The sequence below is a fragment of the Poecile atricapillus genome, chromosome 3, assembly GCF_030490865.1.
Source record: "Poecile atricapillus isolate bPoeAtr1 chromosome 3, bPoeAtr1.hap1, whole genome shotgun sequence".
Lineage (NCBI taxonomy): Eukaryota > Metazoa > Chordata > Aves > Passeriformes > Paridae > Poecile > Poecile atricapillus.
In genome coordinates, this window is record NC_081251.1 from 93307724 (window position 1) to 93327669 (window position 19946).

At 39.6% G+C, this 19946-nt stretch overlaps 1 long non-coding RNA gene across 1 annotated transcript in view; it reads right to left on the reverse strand.

Annotated features, from left to right (window-relative positions):
- Positions 1-303: 303 nt before the first annotated feature.
- The window catches only part of LOC131577391 (uncharacterized), a 43390-nt gene continuing 23747 nt past the window's right edge, over positions 304-19946 (reverse strand). The window contains exons 5-8 of the long non-coding RNA XR_009277201.1: positions 13025-13149; positions 6002-6100; positions 1631-1705; positions 304-387 (exon numbers count right to left, since the gene is read on the reverse strand). This is a non-coding gene — a long non-coding RNA (uncharacterized LOC131577391). The remainder of the gene's footprint in view (positions 388-1630; positions 1706-6001; positions 6101-13024; positions 13150-19946) is intronic.

Consider the following 19946-nt stretch of genomic DNA (forward strand, 5'->3'; position numbering starts at 1 on the left):
GTTTTTAAGCCTGCTCATCACTGTGGATCCATGTGCCCCTTTTCACATTTCAGTGTTTCCAAAAGGATCAAGTCATGGTAAGACCATAATACTTGAGTGGCTGTTGCAATGAAAGATTGCTTTAGAGAAGAAACAAGTCCTCTTCCCTAGAAACAACCCTGAACAAGACAAATTAGAGGTGGAATAGGAGAGAAAGTAAAAGGACTGTTTTTCCTTGGCAAAAAGATTAGTAGAGTTGGCAACATATGGAAGTGGAGTTGTAAAGAGCTCAAAGAAAATGCTTTCCTTCTAACCTTCAAGTGCAAAGAGGTCACAATTCTTTCAAAGAGCTTCCCTTGGGATAATGTGAATATGGATTGTCCCATACTTCACAGATTGAATAACCATCTGAAAGGAGAATAATTTGAGATAAACAGGGATTAGTTTCTTGTATTGACATCTGCTTGGAAAATCTAGTGCAAGGGTCATTTGGCTTGCTATGCTAATGATAATACTGCCAACAACCAGTATCAAAACACTGAAAAATTTGTAAAGAGCTGACACATTACATCCTGCTTAATAAATTCAAAGGTTTGAACATGACAGCATATTGTAATGTAGTAATATAATGTAGTAAATTTGGGGAACAAGATTCAACCCATAAGGAGACCCAACACTGATTTCAACACACATGCTTACTGCAATCTGAATGAATTATTTGAATACATACTTAGCTGAATACATACTAACAGCACTACACATGGAATGAAGAAAAACTGTGCTCCTTTTTCCTCTGTATTATATGCGATTGGGGGGGGAAATGTATTTTTTCATACATATTTGTATCTATATTTTTACAATAAGGAAAGTATACATTCAAATGCAGGGCGAGATTAACTGTTAAGAAGAGCTGGCTGGCATGCTTTAGTTAATGTGAGTTAACAACAGCACAGTCATTCCAAAAGAGGTACACAGTAAGCTTTTTGATGAGGGGAAAGCAGTCAAATCAAAGAGAATATCTGCTTGAGTCACCCAACATAGACAAACCAGTCAGGCAACGATGAAGAAAGGGACAGGATAACCACCAAGCATCAGCCTGGGAGAGGTAAGTTACAACCAAGTTACTACAAGTTCTTGCTTCCCTCTCAGCAAATGGTGAGACTGATCACCACTGAAATGCCTGAAAAAAGGCTCCCTGGCTGTCTTACATTGTTACATGGGGACTCAAAATGAACATCCAGGATAAAAATCCTTATTCTGTAAGTTCCATTGGCAAAGCTTTACCACAAATCTTCCCAGAAAAAAAGGAAATTTTCAAATTATCAGAGATCAGTCATGGTATTTTCACTGGGATGGGCTAACCATCATGATCATTTTTTCACTCCTACAGAACACCTGATGAGAAGACAGTGGACAGAGCAGGAATGCACCTGGAAGGGCCACAGGCTATGCGTAACATTGGACAATTCCTATGCTTCCACAAGATAGAAATGGAGAAACATAAAAGAAATGCACATAGACTAACAGTTCCTGTTCTTGTTCCAAAAATGGAGCTTTGTGAAGAGTGAAAGTTTTCTCTAAGTTCTTCTGTCAGTACCAAACATGGGAGAAGTGACCCAATGCTATTTTGTTATCCAAGACACAAGCATACCTCTTTGGCCACATAGAGAGAGCTGGTGGAGGCAGAGGGGGAATCTGGGCAGTGTGGAGAGATGGCTTGCTAATCCTGTCAGGAGAAAAAGTGTTTTGCGTCACTCAACAGCATCTCCACAGGGCAGTTATGGGAGAAGCGCTGACAGCCCCTGAAAGGAATCGCAGTCAGTCGTCCTCCAGCAGGAAGAGGTCGGCTTTGACACGGAGCTTATAGGGTGGGGGAGATGAAAGTGTGGGGGAGGGACATCTGGGCTCCATGTAGGGTTTCACCTTCCTCTGCCCCACGAGCAGTCCTGCCTGCTTCCAGCTTGCCTGTCTTTTCTAACCCCTTCATGAATCAGTTTTGTTGCTCTCTCATTCCCCAACTCTCAAAATTTAAACTTCCCAACCCTGCTGTCAAAAGTAAAGCTAGAAATAACATCAGAGTTGAGAGCAATTTCAGCATAAAGAAGATCTGCAGGGGCAGAGCAGGGATTCTTGCCACACGTGACACAGAGTACTTGCCATACCACAGAACACACTGATAAGTACATTTCGCAACCAACTTTACAGACTTATCCTGCTTTTCTTTAGAAAATGTTTAGTCAGGCACTTTCAGTCAGTGGTGCACTTGAATGATTCTCAGCAGGAGAAGTAGTAAATAAGTGCAGACAAAGAGGTGAAACATCTACAGAAGGGATGAAGTCACCCAAGATATCAACAGGGCACTGTAAATAAGAAGGCACTTTAATCACATGTATATGGCCTATATTGCCACAGAATTACTACCTCCAATGTACAAATCAGAAATCATACAAAATAAATTCAATCTACATTCTACCTGAGGGCAAAAAATCCTCCCTGAGTTCATGATTCATCATCCCCCACACCATGACAGAGCACTCCGAGTGACAGGATGTTCAGCTGTGGCCAAGGACCTAAATCTTCCTCCCAGAAGATACTTCACGTTTTAAAAATGCAAAGGTATCTGGGTTACAGTTGGGCATTTGGGTTTTTGCTCTAGATATTCCTAATTGTGTAGAAGGTTTATGCAGCATTTTTACTGCAGCACACTGCCTACTTTGTCCCAGTCCCTCAGTAGCAGTAGCCACACATCCCTCTCAGAGACCCTTGTCCTCTCTGAAGCCCTCAGAACCTCTTGAAAGAGACAATAATTCTTGCCTCAAAAAGCAAGTGAAAACCACTTTTTTCTGATACATGACATAATACAGGAGCAGCTCCTCATCCATCAGTCGGGAATAAGATTCAGAAGTCTGGCTGCTCCTTTGCTACGGCTGCACTTCAACATCATATTTTCCCTGCTTTGGTGGATTAAAGCTGAAGGGCTTTACAGGAGATATGTCTGTTACAGAGATGTAAACAATAAATAATTATAGGAAAGAGAAAGAAAGACTGATTTATTGAAGACTATTACTTCTAGAAAGTAAATAACTGAACTTTCAATTTAAGTAGACATTTTAACTGCCAAATAAATCTGCTTCCACAGATATGAGAAGAGACTTCATGTAGTACACAGAAAAGGAAAAGTTAGAGAAATTCAGATAGTACCAGTAAGCAGACGGGGCCAGACTCTTGATAGATGCTGTTGGTTTAGAGCGACCTAGGATTGTTTATATACTCATCTGCCATTGAATGACAGTACGGTGAGATATAGCAGATGTAAACAAATTGTTGTTGAGTAAGAGAAAAAAGCCACATGCCTATCCAGCAGCCTTCACACCACCAAAACTGCAAAGACCTTGGTATTTGCTTTGCCCAAATATGGACCACCAGAATATTTGAGATAAGGTCCTAAAGTTAGGTACTGCATCTCTTTTTATGTTTTTAAATGTCATGCTTTGAAAAAGATTTGAGCACCCAGCAATTCCCCTGGACCACAAAATGACAACTTTTAGCACTACACTACTGCTGTACCTTTGTGAATTCTGATGGAGATGGGTCTGTGGATTGATATGCATATCCAGAACCAGAGTTTAGGAAAGTTCAGTATTGGCTACTACCTGCCTTGTTGTGAAAGTTCTCCCAAAGCACTAGATATCAAATGATGATTACTAGACAGAGAACCACACTGTAGATGAGAATGGACTGATAGATCTGCTGGGCCACCACAAGAACATTAACTGCACCTGGCTTATTACCTGAATCAGGTGCTACACTTGGACACATCCAGTTTCTAGTGAAGATGAATGTGACTTGAGTTTCTTATCACTTCTGAGAAATGTTCAGGCCACAACCTGAGGTCTTAATATCCTTTGCCGATTTCTGCTCTGCAGTTTCTATAGAGTGCAATGCTAGAAATAACACCATTTTCTTGCTCTACATGGATTATTTCAACAGCCTAGAGAATTTAAAACCTACCCTCCTTAATTTTCACCAGCTACTCCTTTTAACTGTCCTTTTCCAATGAACCAAATATTATTTCTTTTTCATCTCATTTCCCACAAAGTCAAAGTACAGTTGACACTCCCTGAAGTAACAAAACAGATATGGGTATATCTAAAACATGTGAACTCAGGAGAGATTTGGAAAGTTTTATGTATGTGAAATAATTGAATTCACACACCACTGACTTTTATCTCAAAGGATGGCCACACAAAATGCTGAGTGTGATTCCTAAGTGGTGAGATATTAGATTTCCATCTGATCTGATGGACAGTCTTAACAATTTTATGGAATGTGATCTATTCCTCAGGCTCAGAGTGAACTCTGACGGGTCCTAATTTTAAAGCTCCAAAACAGGAATTTCAGGGAAAGACTTGCAAATCTAAAAAGTTTTAGTATGAATAAAATCATAGAATAAGACAACTATGGGAGAAAGGCAGGGAGAAGAAAGAAATGTATCCTGCATATTTTTTATATTTGTTTCACTGTTATACTTCACTTTATTTTCAATTAGTCTACCTCTGAAGCTTCCTCTATTTGTTTCCTTAAAAAGAAGTACTTTTTAAGCTCTTCAACAGTAAAGAGCTGGGTAAGATTATTCTTCATCCAGGTGCAAGTACAATGGATCTTCCAAAACACATAGTGGACTTTTTTCAGTCATGGCTGGTGAATTTCAAGAGCTCCCCCTGTTTTGTCACCATATCAAGAAATCCACATTTCTATGGCCAAATCAAGCAGATTGCAAACTTTTCTCTAGACTTGGAGCAGGCTTTGAAGTCAGAGACTCAGAGTGATGAAATTAAAATGCAATAGGACATTTGTTCACTGAGTTCAAGTACCAGCAAAAATCTGTTTTAAGATTTGAAACTGAAGTTAAAAGCACAATAAAGATACAAATTCCTGCTAATCTGAAACTTTCTCTTTCTCACCTTGTCATAAAAGCCCTTTGTGCCTGTAGCCACAGTCCCTTATCTATCCTGCAGACTCTGCCAAAAGGAAGCTGACACCTCATCAGAAGATATCTGGGGAGAATGGTACTGCTTGAATCCTGCCTCTATCTTCAGAATGATATTTTAGTCTGTAAGGGATGGCAAAGGATTTCCACAGGCAGATGAATCATCAGAAAATGTAAGCGAACAGCTCATAAAGAACATGTCCTCCTCATAACATGTCCTCCTCATAACCAGACAGTTGGTTTTCAGTTTCATGTTCTAACTTTTAAAACTTAAAAATTCAACTGGGACTGCATCTTTGCCTAATGCCTCTGAATTCCATTTCCCTAATTGCTACCCTGGAATTAGAACCAATTTCATAATCACTATAATGATTTCATAATCATTATAAATGCATATAGTTTTTTTATTTACTGCCAATACTACTCTGGTAGTTGCTGTGGTAGTTGCATAACTTTACAGTATTAGATGTTAGCTATCCCCCTTAGCAGAAGATGAGCACTACAGTTTCTCTAAGAGATCAGAGTGGGCAAAGGCAGACAGTGCTGTGTGAGAGAGTTGAGCCTGCTCAGCTACCCTGTGGTGTCTGCAGTGCCTGTAGGACCTTGCAGAGCAAGACTTAGCAAGCACCAGTTAAGCTGCAGTAAAAAAAGATACCCCTTAGCAGTAAAAATATACACAGAGCCACTTTGCTCCTCCTTTCTTATTCATTGGCAATATTTCCTTTTCTTTATCCCATGTATTTACATATCATTTATGCAAAAGAAATCTTGGACACATTTTTTGCTGTCATTGGTTTTGATCACTTGTGTATCAAAGTGCTACTTTTCACAGGTGCCCCTTTACTGCAATATTTGACTCTAGATAAACAATTCAGCAGAAACACAGATAATGATGAACATAGAATAATAGAAAATGAATGAGAGGTACTACTGATCTTTATTCAAGAGCACTTTTATTGTGCACTGCACAGCCATAAAAAATATCAGAAAAACAAAACTTGCAGTTAGCAAACCCTTTAAGTGTGTGCTTACCTTTGAGCCTGTAGAAAGTCTTCCAAATGTTTGCTGGAGCAGTCATGTGCCTGGAGTTAAGCATACTTAGAAATACTTCACTGGACTCAGGGCCAAAATCTGTTTGCATTACAGTTTGGGAATAGCAAAGGACAGAGAACAAAAGGAACAGTTATTCAGAATTTGGACAAATAGATGTAAATACATTTTTTGGTGTTATTAAGTCAATATTGGCTCTGTTCAGCACGTACTGACTAAACACACAATCCTAACAATCACAGCTGAAAAACACAGACCATGGACGTTTATTGATTTAGACAAGATCACTCCTCACAGGAGAGTGAGCCTCTAGTTTTACAGACCTTTTAATTCCCTGTACACCATTCCTTTCCCTTTTACAAATCTCCTGCTGTGAAACTCTAATGCACTCTTGAGACACTAGAAATCATGGAACTAGCTCTGCAAATTGTCCATCAGCCAAAAGAGGAAGCAGCTCCCAAGACCAAGGAGTTTAGTTGTTGCTATCCATGCTGCTTTTGTCCAACAATAAAGCAACATAGTCACCACATACCAAAAAAACTGACCTATTGCTGCAAAAGATATAATATCTGCATATTATTTTTTTTTTTAGTTAGTGTTACTCTCTAGCCACCTCCCAACACCCCCAAAAAAGTACCAAATGTCTGGGGTGTCTACTGGCAAAAATCATAATTTCTTACTTTAGGCAAATCCAACATTCCATGCAAATGGAAGTAATTTCTGCAATACAAAAAGTCCTTTCAGAAAATGCTGAACTGATTAGTATTATGGAAAAGTGGAACTAATTACTCTAGTGATATAACAAAAAAACAACAACAACAACAACAAAAAAGTTAGAAATTAAAGCCATCCAATTCTTGCAGAAAATAATGGCATATTTCCCATACATGCAGCCTTCATGCAACTCAGTTAAAGGTATGAGCAAGATAACCATGATTCTTCCTAACACATAAATGCAGGTCTCTTTGCAAATCCTTAAGGACCAGGAGTGTATCAAAAGCCTGCACAAAAGGTTCATGCCTAGGCTCAATTACTCTCCAGGAACTCCCCAAAAGGGCCAGTTTGCTCCTTAAAAAATGAGGTCCACCAGCACAAACCTTATCTGTTCTTCCAATCCCATGTGAGCTCAAGGGAGACACCTTTTGCTGGCCCTTCACTCCACGGTAAATTTTACCTTTGCAAAACAGAGGCCATGGGCTTGTCTGAACAACACATGCCCCCTTTTTTTTTTATTAACCTATCCCCCAGCAATTCCATCTGGATGGTCTTATCTGTAGGAATCTGGCCTTTCATTTATTTTTTCAACCACCATTTGTGACAGAGTTTCTTAAAAAACAGACTCATGACTTATTATTAGCACATGGGCAGGTCAGCACACAGGTTTATTTGCTGTTAACCAACATCCTAACATGCTGTGTTTAAAACTTCCAAAGGGACTATGAATAGGCTGTAAAAGTAGGAGGTTGAATTCCTGAAGATAAGAGTTTGTGATGGGACCACTGTCAAAGCAACTCATATTTTCCGCTGATAACCCTTGAAAATCACTATGCAAAGACGTATAGTTCAAACATATGTGAGTCCCTGACAATTTCCTTTTTGAGGGCACTTTGATGACTGGCCTGTAACACTTCAGCCTTGCCACTTAGGGAATAACAGGAAAAAAATAAAGTGTTAAACTTTGAAAATGTACAGCCCATCCAGAAAAGGTAAAAGAAGGGGAGAAGCCAGGATCAGGAAGGAAAGGAAGGGAAAGAGGTAAGAGAAAAAGAAAATATTCCCACTAAAGCATATGCAGCACAATGCCTGCAGGGTATTATGGAGAATAAATACTCCCATCTCTCTTGTCAGGGGCACGCCCAAAGAACAGGGCTGTGACCAGATGGATACTGGGGACAATGCCTGAAAGGCAAGATCCTATTTGCTACCTGGGATGTCTATCAGATCTCAGGCCATTCAGAGCTTCACCACTGGAAACACTCTCCAAATGGCAGTGTCCCTTATTTTCAGTATATCATGCATGCACACAGCTGGACACCATATCCTAGGAAATTATTCCTAGTGGAAGAAAAAAAATACAGCATCACCTCCAGAAAAAGTTATCCACTCACTGGCTTTCATCTTGTGCAGAGCACTGAAAAGTCTGGAGAGAGATAAATGTCTGTTATACAGGGATTTACACATTTCATCCAGACAATTGACTTAAATTTCAAGCATGAGGCCAGAATTGATAATTTATCAAGTTAATCTTCGTGATATATTTAGTGTCTAACCATAATACCTTCAATTGCTTTCACAGTCAGCAGAGACTGGGCAGGAGGAGAGCACCTGTTAAGAATCAAGAACTGAAAAAGAGCTATGCAGTAGATTGGAGTTATAAATACTGGCCTCAATCCTGCAAACTCTTGGCATCCACAGAGAACCAGTGTGAATGAAGCTACAACTGGCTGCCTTAGTTGTCTGATAATTGTCTATCTATTTTAAGCAGGGACCACCTTCCTAATTCATTGTGGGGAAGGGAAAAAGAATAAATGTTCAGCCGCACTCCAATGTTTCTAGCCTCATGAAATAAAGCAGCATAGAAGGTAATTTAAGTAACTGCAGTGACTTAAGTCATTAGGATATCCAGTAGCTTCCTTTCACCACAAGTGTCTCTGTACTTAATCATCATTACAAATCTTTGGGTTTGATTCTCACTTATTGTATTGCTCCTGCCAAAAGCAAGTATTAAAATATATTCATATAACTGTTGATTATTCATTAATCATTGATGAATCCCTTCACTCTCATTTACAAGATAGTTTCTAAACATGAGCTCTTTCAACCTATTAAGGGTCAGAAACTTATTTTCTTTCTTGAAGGAATGAAAGCATAATTTTGCAAGTAACACCTTAAGATCACAGCACCAGCTAAAAATGTGAAACCTCTGATCAAAACCGAAGATTTAGCAAGTAAACATCTTTAAAATGCAATCAGTCATTTCCTAAAGTTCTGCATCTTAAAATTCAAAACCAAACATTTTAAATTATTTTTATCTTTGTTAAACTGAAGTACAAATACCAGAGAAAATAACCCAAGCTCTATATGGGGCTTAGAATTTAAATCCTGCTGACTTTTGATAAAATCTATGCTCCTGAATCTCTTGGATATATTTTCAGCAAAGCTTTGTCATTCTTGCAAGTGATAACTGCCAATTTTAAAGATTTGCTTTGCTTTTCAGGCTATCCTTCCTGTATGTGTCATCAAATTTTATTTTCATTGAATTGTTCCTCTAGATCAGTTTAACTGTAATAAAAAGAGGGTAAATTCTTCATTCTTGAAATCAAAGGGTCCTGTGTCTGCCATCGTAAGTCTAGAAGAATGTGTGTAGGCCAGTTTCTTGTCTGTCTGTAATCATTACACATCAATAAGTGCTGAGTTACAACAATACTACATGCTGGGGGGAAAAAAAATGACCCCTTAGATCTCTGACTAAATCACCCTCTTCCTTCCCTCTAGCTCTGCACTTTCATTTGATGACCACTTCCAGAACCAGTGGGAGGGGGAAAGCAGCTACTGGGGATTGAGCAGAGGAATGGAGGAGGCTTCATGGGTTGTTTTCCAACCCACACATCATAAAAGGTGGATTTTCATTCTGATTTTGTACAACGCCTCAACACCACAGAACCCCAGATAAAGACAGGGTTTTCAGCACTCTTGTAATTCAACTAATGGACTTGAAGGCCACTGAAGTTATTCTTTGGTATCACTGAGTGAAGATTTGAGGGGCTGTAACTCTACAGCCACAGATCCAGAGTAATACAATAACTTCCAGTCCAGACTTAAATATTGGCATTGATATAGTGACCAGTTGTAAGGGAGTGTTTTAACTATCCAGATGAATGAGAAGCTCACATTCAAAATCATTGCTGCATGGATTGTCCAAACTATACTTTTACATGACAATTTGCCTTCAGTTCAGTAATCCCAAGCACAGATCACTAACATGTGAAAGTCAGACACTGCAGAGAGACTAAACCTGTGAATTTGCATTTGTACATTTTTTAACTCTCTGGGGTTAGCTCTGGATTACCTCTGATATGCAAAAAAAAAAAAAATTAAAAAAAGAATAATGATGTCAAGGTGAAAATTCACACATATGGGTAGCAGTGAAACAATGCTATTTTGTCCATTTATACTCAAGAATGGATTTCATTTCAGAATGGGGGAAAAAGATACAGGATCTGCATTAATTACAAGCAATTTGAAAAACAGCAAGAAGTACAACTGAGGTTATTCAAGGTAGATGAAAGCTACTTTGGTCTGACTTTTGCTTTCTTTTCTGAACTGCTGCTTCCCTAAGTGGCAAGCAGTGGGGGTCAGAGGCCAAACGAAAAGGATAAGCGTCAATGGGAGGCCCTGTGGTGTGACACAAGTGCATAGTGGTATATTGTCCACAGCCCATGAAGAACTTGTCAACAGCTCAGTGAGAATCCCTCAAAGGAGCGTCTACAGTTTCATTGCATCCTGCTCCCTGGAGGCAGTGGCAGATACCCAGGGAAGCAGCAGCTATATAAGCAAGATGGCTCTCCAGGAGCTCTGCTGTCTTCTAGTATTTGTTTTCATATATTCACAGAAAAGATTATCAGTAGAAAAGGCTTCCAAATAACTGGAGTTGTGGAGTTAACTCCATATATATATATTGTGTATATAATACACAATAACTGTATTGTAGAGTTAAAGTTCTACGCAAGCAAGAGCAGCTAGATTAAAAATCAATTATGCCTTAGAAAGCTAGGTGTCAAAAATATAAGTAATATTTACTAAATTGGCTCTTGTTTAAGCCCCTGCAAAATCTTCTTGTGACACCCTAATGCCCAGACTTTCAATCTCCTGTGAATCATGAACTAAGCTAAGTAGGACATCAGGCTCTGATGAACCCAGATTTCCTACAAGGGAAATAACTAAGACATAGTGTGCTTTTCATGAAAAATTATATATCAAGTTATCCTCTGAAATGCAAAAGGCAAGCTCTAATTCCTTCTCCCTATTGCAGTAATCAAGGACAGCATAAGGAACATCTACCATGAAATGATAATGGTCGAATTTTCAACCCTGGTATACACCTAAGAGAGTTGAACGGAAGAGAATTTGTCTCATAGTTAAGGAGAAATTCTGCCTTTCTAAAAGAATCAGTTTAAAAGTATGCAATAGCACACGCATCACCTTTGTTCTGGTTTTATATAGCTCCTGGAACAACTGAGTAAGAGCCCAGGAAAGGGCTTTTAGGCCTAACATCATCCAAGTAATAAATCATCATCCTGATTCTATTTTGAAAAGAAACCAGAAAATAAGCTTGAACTGAATTCTGTCTCTAATGATATGGGTAATAAAGAGGTTCACCAGGAAAAGAAATCAGAAGGAATTAAACAGCATCACTTTGATGGATGAGGCCCAGAAGTGTTGAGGATGGATATGTAGTCAGGTTTATTCATAAAGAAACAACAGGACTAATCAGAGAGTGAAAGTATAGTGGGGGTAAAAAGTGAAGGAAAGCAACATTTGTCCTCTTGGCAGTGGATTTAAAATAAACTGCAGCTTGTGTTTCTGCAGAATGGGTAAGAAATGGGTTTGGGGCTACAAAGCACATTTTAATGGATCTCTTCTGTCTCTTAATGATTCGAGCATTCTGTATTTTCTACCTTACTCTCCAACTCTCTCTTAATCATCATTTTAAATACAAAAAAATATGCAAGAAATGAAGACGGATCCCAGTATCCCAGTCACGTAACTTTAATGCAGTGAAGGAATTTTTGCCATCTGAGAGGCTGAGTCAGATTTCTTTATTACTTTTAACCATTTGTAGTGGCCTACAGGCATTTTGGTCAACTTTTCTGACTTTTGGCTGCATTACTGCAGATCAACTGTGTTGAAATAAATGGGGCTATGGCAGCATAACCTGAAACACAGAGATGAACCAGACCTTGGCACTGTAAACATGATGCCATTTGTGAGATGAAATGTCACATGTTTACATCCACTGCTTCCAAAGCCAGAAGAGCTCAGACTGTCTCACTGAGCAAAGATTGAGAGCAATGAGTTTTTGGAAAATTGACTGGCAAGGAACCAAACCATAACTCATAAATATTAGAAGACAAATTGAGCTTCTCTCAATGAAATACTGCCCAAGACATAATAAAATAAATACCTTATGGTTGTTAATAACAATAGTAATGTACAGTTGTTTAAACTTCTACAGGGGTCTTGAAAATGCTGGCAAATATCAGCCAGCCAAGCCTGACAGCATCCCACACCTTCAAGAGACATTCAGAGACAGTAGAAGCAGTATTTTCAACTGAAAGTTGAAAGCAAGAGTATCCAACCTGGATTAAATCTTGCTATTCACAATACTGGCACCTGCATATCCTGTTGATCCTAGCAGGAACTGTGGCTACTTCAAATCTATGAAAATTTGGGTTTCAGACCCAGGCCAAAAGCTCCCATTGGAGCAAAGTCCCCCTTGCTTCAAGCAAGATATTTGCATGCTTATAACAGAGCTCTGTAGACAATGTCCAACAGGAGTCCCAGCCCATGGACTGATGTGTCAGAACTTCTGTCTTTGGAGCCTGCTACAACTTAATTTACAACTCAGCATTACAAGCACTTAAAAAAGCCTTGGTACTTCATTCTACATAGCTATAATGCAATTCCACTCTTAATCCTAAATTTCTCTGAAAGCAGGCTGCCCAGAGAGCATCTGAGAGCTGCTTGTTCAGAGAAGAGAAGCACCGGCCTGCACTCAGGCATGCTGCTGCTGCTGCCACAGGGGAGCAACTGGGTTTGGACACAAGTGAAGTGTATTGTGCTCTGTGCACAAAGCCACGCTTTGATCAGCTGCCTTTAGGAACCTGGAGGAAGCCCCTTTTAAATACAGTATTTGAACCTTCAGCAATAGGAAGCTTTTTAGTCTTTGTGTCTGAATGTTTCCCAGTAGGATATAAATGCTTAGGAAATCACAGCTATACTCACCCTCAGAGGCCACATTTACTGGTTTTATCTCATGAGCTCATTCCCAAGTTATATCAACAGGACATGGATATGGAAGTTGAAGACCTTAAGGAATCACTCTATTTCTCATCGCATAAGGCTAAAAGCTGTAAAACAGAAGGGCATCCAAATTAATTAGACACAGCTTTCAAATCCACTTTCAAAACTGACTGGTCGTGTTCCCTCCACCTCCTTTGAAGTCAAAATTGGCGTCAGCTTGTGCAAGGAGAATCAGGCTGTTTGTCCATCTCCACAAGGACAGGATCAGCCCTAAATATGAGTAGTCTCCCTTGGCTGCCACAACATGCCAGCACATGATCATTTCTTACAGGCTGTGGTTCTGAACACAGCTCCCTGGGATATTCAGCGTTAATGAAAGGAAAGAGAAGGAAATTGGAAACTTTCTTCTGCAAATCCCACAAAGTATTTCTAACATTTCTGAAAATCCTATGGAAAAGTCACTCACAAACCTCATCAACTGTTAAGGGATCACAACACAGAAACAACAAACTCTTCAGAGTTCTTTGTGGAAAATGAATGAAAACAGTCTTTTGAATAAAAGCATAATTGGCCTCTGAACATGGGAGGCTGGCTGACATGAGAGAAAACCATACAACTTAAAGATGCTGCTAAACTTCTGCTCCTCTGTCTAGCCAGGACTATCCTGCAAAAAGCCAATCCTGCATTACAGCAGGCAACTTGACTTTGTTGGATGATGTGCACTGTAAGGAGATACAGAACATAAAGAAACAGAAAGAAGAAAGAAAACAAAATTTACATGAGTTCTATTCACAAACACACCAAACCCTGGAAAATCATAGTGTAGAATATGTACTGACCTCTAAAAACAAAAACTATGTTGAAAGAAATAAATGTCACTGTAGAGTTAAAAGATAAACAGAATCCTTCCCTTCAACAACACCAGTACTATATGACTTTTAATAAATTATGTGAAAACAGATTTACAGGCTCATGCCCTAAACTTATGCCTCCTCTGATAAGAAAACATGCAAACATAATGATCTAGAGAAGCAAATTAAATTCCCAGGACTGGATCATATTCAGAATAAAAACAAAGAGGTTCTTCAAAAGCTAATCTCTCAGAAGTCTCAGCACAACATGATACTCTCTCAAGGTGCAGATTTCTCTACCTTGCTGCTTCAATATGCTTTGCTATGCAGAGCATAACAATAAAGAGCTTTTTTTAAATTCAGTTAAAAGGTAACAAATTCTCTTAAATGACAAAAGAAGAGAAACAAGACCCTAAACCCTGAAATTAGAACTTGTAGGAATCAGGTTCTCACACAGAGATGCTACTCTGCTTAGTGGCTATTAGATTAATCTATTTTACTAAAGTCTAGCATAGTGTTTTCTTTATCAGCTATGTCAGGCATTTCTGAATAAATGTATTCAGATATCCAAAGCAACACCTGCAATGAAAGGAAGTGAACTTTATCATTACACTGACCTGTAAACAAAGCCAACTGCCAAAGGTATTCCAGGGAGCATCACCCTAATGAAACCAGAGCTGGCAGTTGCCTTCCTACTAATTTCTCAAAATACAGAATATGAACCTACAGGATTTATAGACCCTCCCTCCCCAAAGCCTTCCCACTCACACCCTTTCCCATAAAATTTGTCTGCAGAAAGGACCAGCACCACAAAATGGGAATCACACCCCATTGCAAGAGGCTGCCGGTGGAGCCTGAGGCCTGGTCCAGTTAAAGTTGCCATCATGGAAATGCTGTACAGGAATCCCAGCAGCAACAAATTTGCTGACTGGTATTCAGTCAGACTGGGACTTTAGGCCTGGTAGTGATGACAGAGTTGTAGATATCTTATGTTCCAATATACCAAAGGAGCTCAAATTTCATTTCCCTCTGTGGTGGGTTAACTTGCATGGCACAGTGAGTGAGGGTGAGAGCTGCTACAGAGCAGAGGAGGTCTCTAGGATCCCATGGTGCTGAGCTCCCTTCCTGAGTGCTGTCAGAAATCCAGACCCAGCACATCAGGGTAGCAAGGAATCTCTGTTTCTTCTGTAACTTTGGTTCGTAATTTGTACTCCTGTATTGGCAGCATCAAGGACAGAGCCAAGAGCCCTGACTCCAAATCTCCAGCTTCACCAAAGGTGCCTTTTCTTTCTACATTTATCTTCCTGAAAATCACTCTGACAATGCAACACCACCCCAACCACTGTTCCCTAACCACAAAAAGATGCAGCACAGAATCTTTCAAATCTCTTCCATGGGGTCTAGCTTGACAAATGATGAATACACAAACAGTGCCACCTGTGCGTGGACCAGTCCCACTCTGCTGGCCAGTGCTGATGGGACGTCCTGCACATGGCTGATGTCAGAGCAGGCAAGCAGCTCCCTCAGCCAGAGCCTGGACATGCAAGGCAGACACAGCAGTGAGGTGCAGACTTGTTCAACTGATAGCTCTTTCCCTCCTGTGAAGAACGCCTCTTCAAAATCCTGGCAGAACTACAACTCCAGACAACTCTTCAAACAGGGATGGGAGGAGTAACATATTGCATATTTAATATACCACTTCTGTGGTCTTTGGTGTGGAAATTTTGTCCACCCCTCTACCTTCTGCCCCCCAGCTACCACCTGTCACAGTTAAGGACCAACCCTATGAAGTGCTGAAATTATTAAATGCTTTTCATCTTGGTTCATCAAGCATTCATTGAGTAAAGGGACTGTCCTGGAAGCCTCTTGAATCAAGATCTAAACACATGGTTTATTGCCTTTCTCACAGTGTTTCTTTGAATAATCTAATATTGTCTCCAAAAGGCCACAACAGAAGATTTAAAAAAGAAAATATTAAATACCTGGTTCCCAGACTAGCTTCTTCCTACAGGCTTCTCTACAGAGCAATCCCAACCTTTGAATCAGAAAGGAAGAGTTACATAGGAATATCTTGCATTCTAGAGGCATCAAGTCAAGCAAATGACTGATCTTACTCCAGCTGGTCACTTCAAACCAGTTACGAAAGCACAGACAAAATTTTATTTGAACAAGTAAGAATTTCTACAGATTAGAAACACACATCTTCAACGCACTCACATTCTCTTCCATTGAACCTGAGGAAAACTTAAGGCTATATAAAATACCCACAGACTGATATCCCAATAGCCCTCATGGTTCCTGGATTTTCCATGTTCAGGCTGGTCTTCAGGCTGTAACCACTAATAACTAAGGATTCATATCACCAAAAAGTTAAATTCTTTACTGTGTTCCATTAACTGTATAGATATGGGGCTACAGAGTGGGACACTTGGATTTATTTTTTTTTTTTTAATGAAAGATCATTTTCTCACAGCAAGTCCCTTAAATGTACATGTCCCAAAACTTTCTCTGTCTGGGAGGACACTGAGGACTCACCTTCAACTCACCTGCAAAAGTTAAAACTGAGTTTTGGCGTTTTTGTATTTAACCAGAGCATTCATTGGTAATAGTCCTGCATTGTTCTGATAAATATCTCAAATAATGAAACATGACTGAGAAAAAACCTAATATTGCTTTTGTTGCTTTAAAATTAAATGTGCATACGCATGATGCAAAAACTATATTAAGTAATCCAGAGTAATCTGGATAATTATTTTAAATGCATACACTAAACCCCCTAATGTGTCAGCCTACAAGTCCACTTCCTATGTTTTTCTATCTGCAAGATCTGCAAGTAATTTAGTCTTGTTTTCACAGAGCGCAAAGACATTCCATTTGTTTACACTAGAGACAAATTTTACACAATTGACGCAATTCCATTGATTAAATAATGGCTTTCTTCCTCATTTTAGACAATTTTAGCCTTATATCATGACATAAAAGAGGTAAGTGATTGTCATCCGTGCTCATATTATGTGACAGGCAGATTATCAGGTATGAGGCCCACTGCCCAGTGACAGGACCCTTTCATGGACTGATTTCAGTCTGAATGCTCATACCCTGTTCTGAAAACTAGGCAAATGATTAAATAAGTCAACGAAGGGTCAACTATGGGCCAACTGCAGGTGATTTAACTGGAGGGACCTCTAGTAGGTCAAGTGAAATAAAGCAGATATAATTTGTCCAACTTCTGCATTAAAAATACTGTTGAAGACCAGCTTCTGTGTATATGCCATCTTTGTGATAACTCTTCTTTAACAAGATTATTGGACAATCAGGTCCTCTTTACAGACAAAATCTGCAGATTCCATGTCAGCATGGAGTTTTGCCTCGGAATCAAATGCAGCATTAGCTGTTGCCTTTAAAAGATAAGGAAAAGAAAATCCTTAGCAGTCCTAGTGAATAGAGCAGTGTTGAAATACTTTCACAAAGAGAGAAGCATTTGTTCAAACGTGCATGCACAGTGCTCATCCCAAAAGCATTCCTGTACCCATCCACAGGCTCTTCAAAACCTCAGCATGTAACACTGTCCTATTTTCAAGCCTTAAGCTTGTGGGAGGAATTAGCCAGCACACCACGAGCCCAGGATGGCTCTGTTCCTTGGGTCAACACAGGATGGATGCCCCGTGGAGTGAGAGGCATCACAAGCCCTTGCACAGGAGTGGAGCAGAGAAGGGTACAAGCACAGGGGTGATGCCCACCTGTACTTCATCTCTTTTTAGCTACCTACCAGAAAAGGCTGCTTAAATCTCATTTCAGTGAAGTATCAGTGACATCTAGTGGGCAGCTCTTCTACAGTCGGACATCTAATGGGGCGAATCCGGTTAATTTTTCAATTTATTTGAAGGAGGCTACAGAGCAAGGCTCAGACAGAGAATGGTATATTTTGAAGGAAACTTTAAAGTTTTCCTAGTCCACTTCCCTGCTTTAATGCAGAACCAGCTACAGCATGAGATAGTGATAAGTCAAGGAGCTTTACACTGAAAGAGGGTAGGTTTAGATTAGATATTAGGAAGAAGCTCATCACTATGCGGGTAGCGAGACACTGGAACAGGTTGTCTATCCCTGGACATGTTCAAGGCCAGGTTGAATGGGGCTCTGAGCAACTTGGTCTAGTGGAAAGTGTCCCTGCCCGGCAGGAGGTTGAAGCTAGATGATATTGAAGGTCCCTTCCAACACAAATCATTTCTGTGATTCTTTAATGCCTGCTTTGGTCTTCACAAAAACTCACACAAACAGAACTTACAACCTTTCTGTGATGTAGCCATAGCTACATGGGCCACACTTCCTCCTGAGCACCCCAGCAACCAGCTGGGCAGTGAATCACTTGCTGCACTGTGACACTTTCCTTCCTCTCTTGTCCTACTCATGACAGACATGAAGAACAGGGAGTTATAACTTACCTATTTATCTGGATGAGCAGTTGCAGTAGCAGGTTATATAAATGTCCAGGCAGGTTAGATACGTGCCTAGCCAGTCAACTCTGCAACAAACACATCCTTGCTTTCTCACAAATGCATTGTGGTTTGTCCAAAATTGGGTGAAATTTCAGAGATGCAACAAACAACAAAACAAATGAACAAGGGCATAACTAATGATCCAATCAAATTGCAATACTTCATTCCAAAAGGAAAATCACAACCCCTCATTTCGCATTTTTAGCAATAATTTCAAAACAGCCTACTCAAAATGCTCTGCTCACACTGAAGATTTTAGGTCCACAAGCTAGGGTTTAGCACACATGTAACAGCAGCAGGGATTTTAGAAAGGACAAAACCAGGCAGCTGCAGCTCTAAATGCTTGCCTGCATTTTCCTGTATATCATGTATCAGCAGCTAACCCTTTCCTAAATAACACTGCCTGAATGATATTTCATTTCTTAAAACATGGTACAGACTTGTGAGGTTTCAGCAGTAATTCCAAACTCTAAAACCAGCTAAAAGCTATAAAAACAACAGTAATTTATTTTCTGAATAAGATTCTACAAAGCACTTTATAGACACTCCTGAAATTCTCTTGAACAACACAAGGATTTTTTTTTCCAAAGCCCATATCCAGACCTTGGTGGTTTCAGCTGCTGTGTGTGCTTCACACCACACAGCAACATCTGCTAGCAGTTAATTTGGAAAATGGGAGACTGTCACCACAAAATGTAGACCTTTTAAAAACACAAGAAAAATATTACCAAGCAAAAATAAAACTGCATAATAAATATAAGTGGGTGGTAACTACACACTGGTAGAGAGCATTTTATAATAGATCAAACAAATCACCAGACTGAAACTGCCCTCCAAAGTACCAGTTTCAAGAGACTGATGTTGTCAGGCTGAGATCTGAAACTCTCTCTCATCTTTCCTTGCCACTTCCTCTCCTGATTAAAAAAAAGTCCTAATCCTCTATTTAACTTGAATATTATGGTAATATTAAAAATATAAGCCTCCAAACTTAAATTTCCGAAGTACTCTGTCAGCAAGAAAAGCTTGGTCTTTCTTCTTTTTGAGCTCTAACACAGAGGAGCACACTCCTTCCCAACATCAGATGAAATATAACTTAAAAACAAAGTCAGAACTCAGTTACTAGACCTTGGAGAAAGTGTTGTTCTCAAATGGACAAAACTGTACTAAATAATGGGTGTTGGAAAAAAAAGCAAAGTTTTTCCTGATGTCTTTTTATTCTTCAGTATGAACAAAATTAAAATAATTCTACACTCTTCAGAAAGAAAAAAAAATACTGTGAATATTTAATTTTAAAATGTAGGGGGAAAAAATTCAGTGGTCTAGGTGGTATCAACTGGCAGAGGTCATTTTGTGAGCCTTTCCAAGCGCGCCTTAGTAGATTTTACTGTCGGGATCATATTGAAAGAAATATCCTTCTCTCCTATGCCACTAACCCTCAGCCAGGAGTCAAAAGCCTTCCTCTGTTTCCCTTTAACTGGGAAGCCCGTTGGCAAAAGGAAATTTTCAGCTACAGCTATTGATGGAATCTCCTGTACTAGCTTTTCTCCCAGTTTGGTG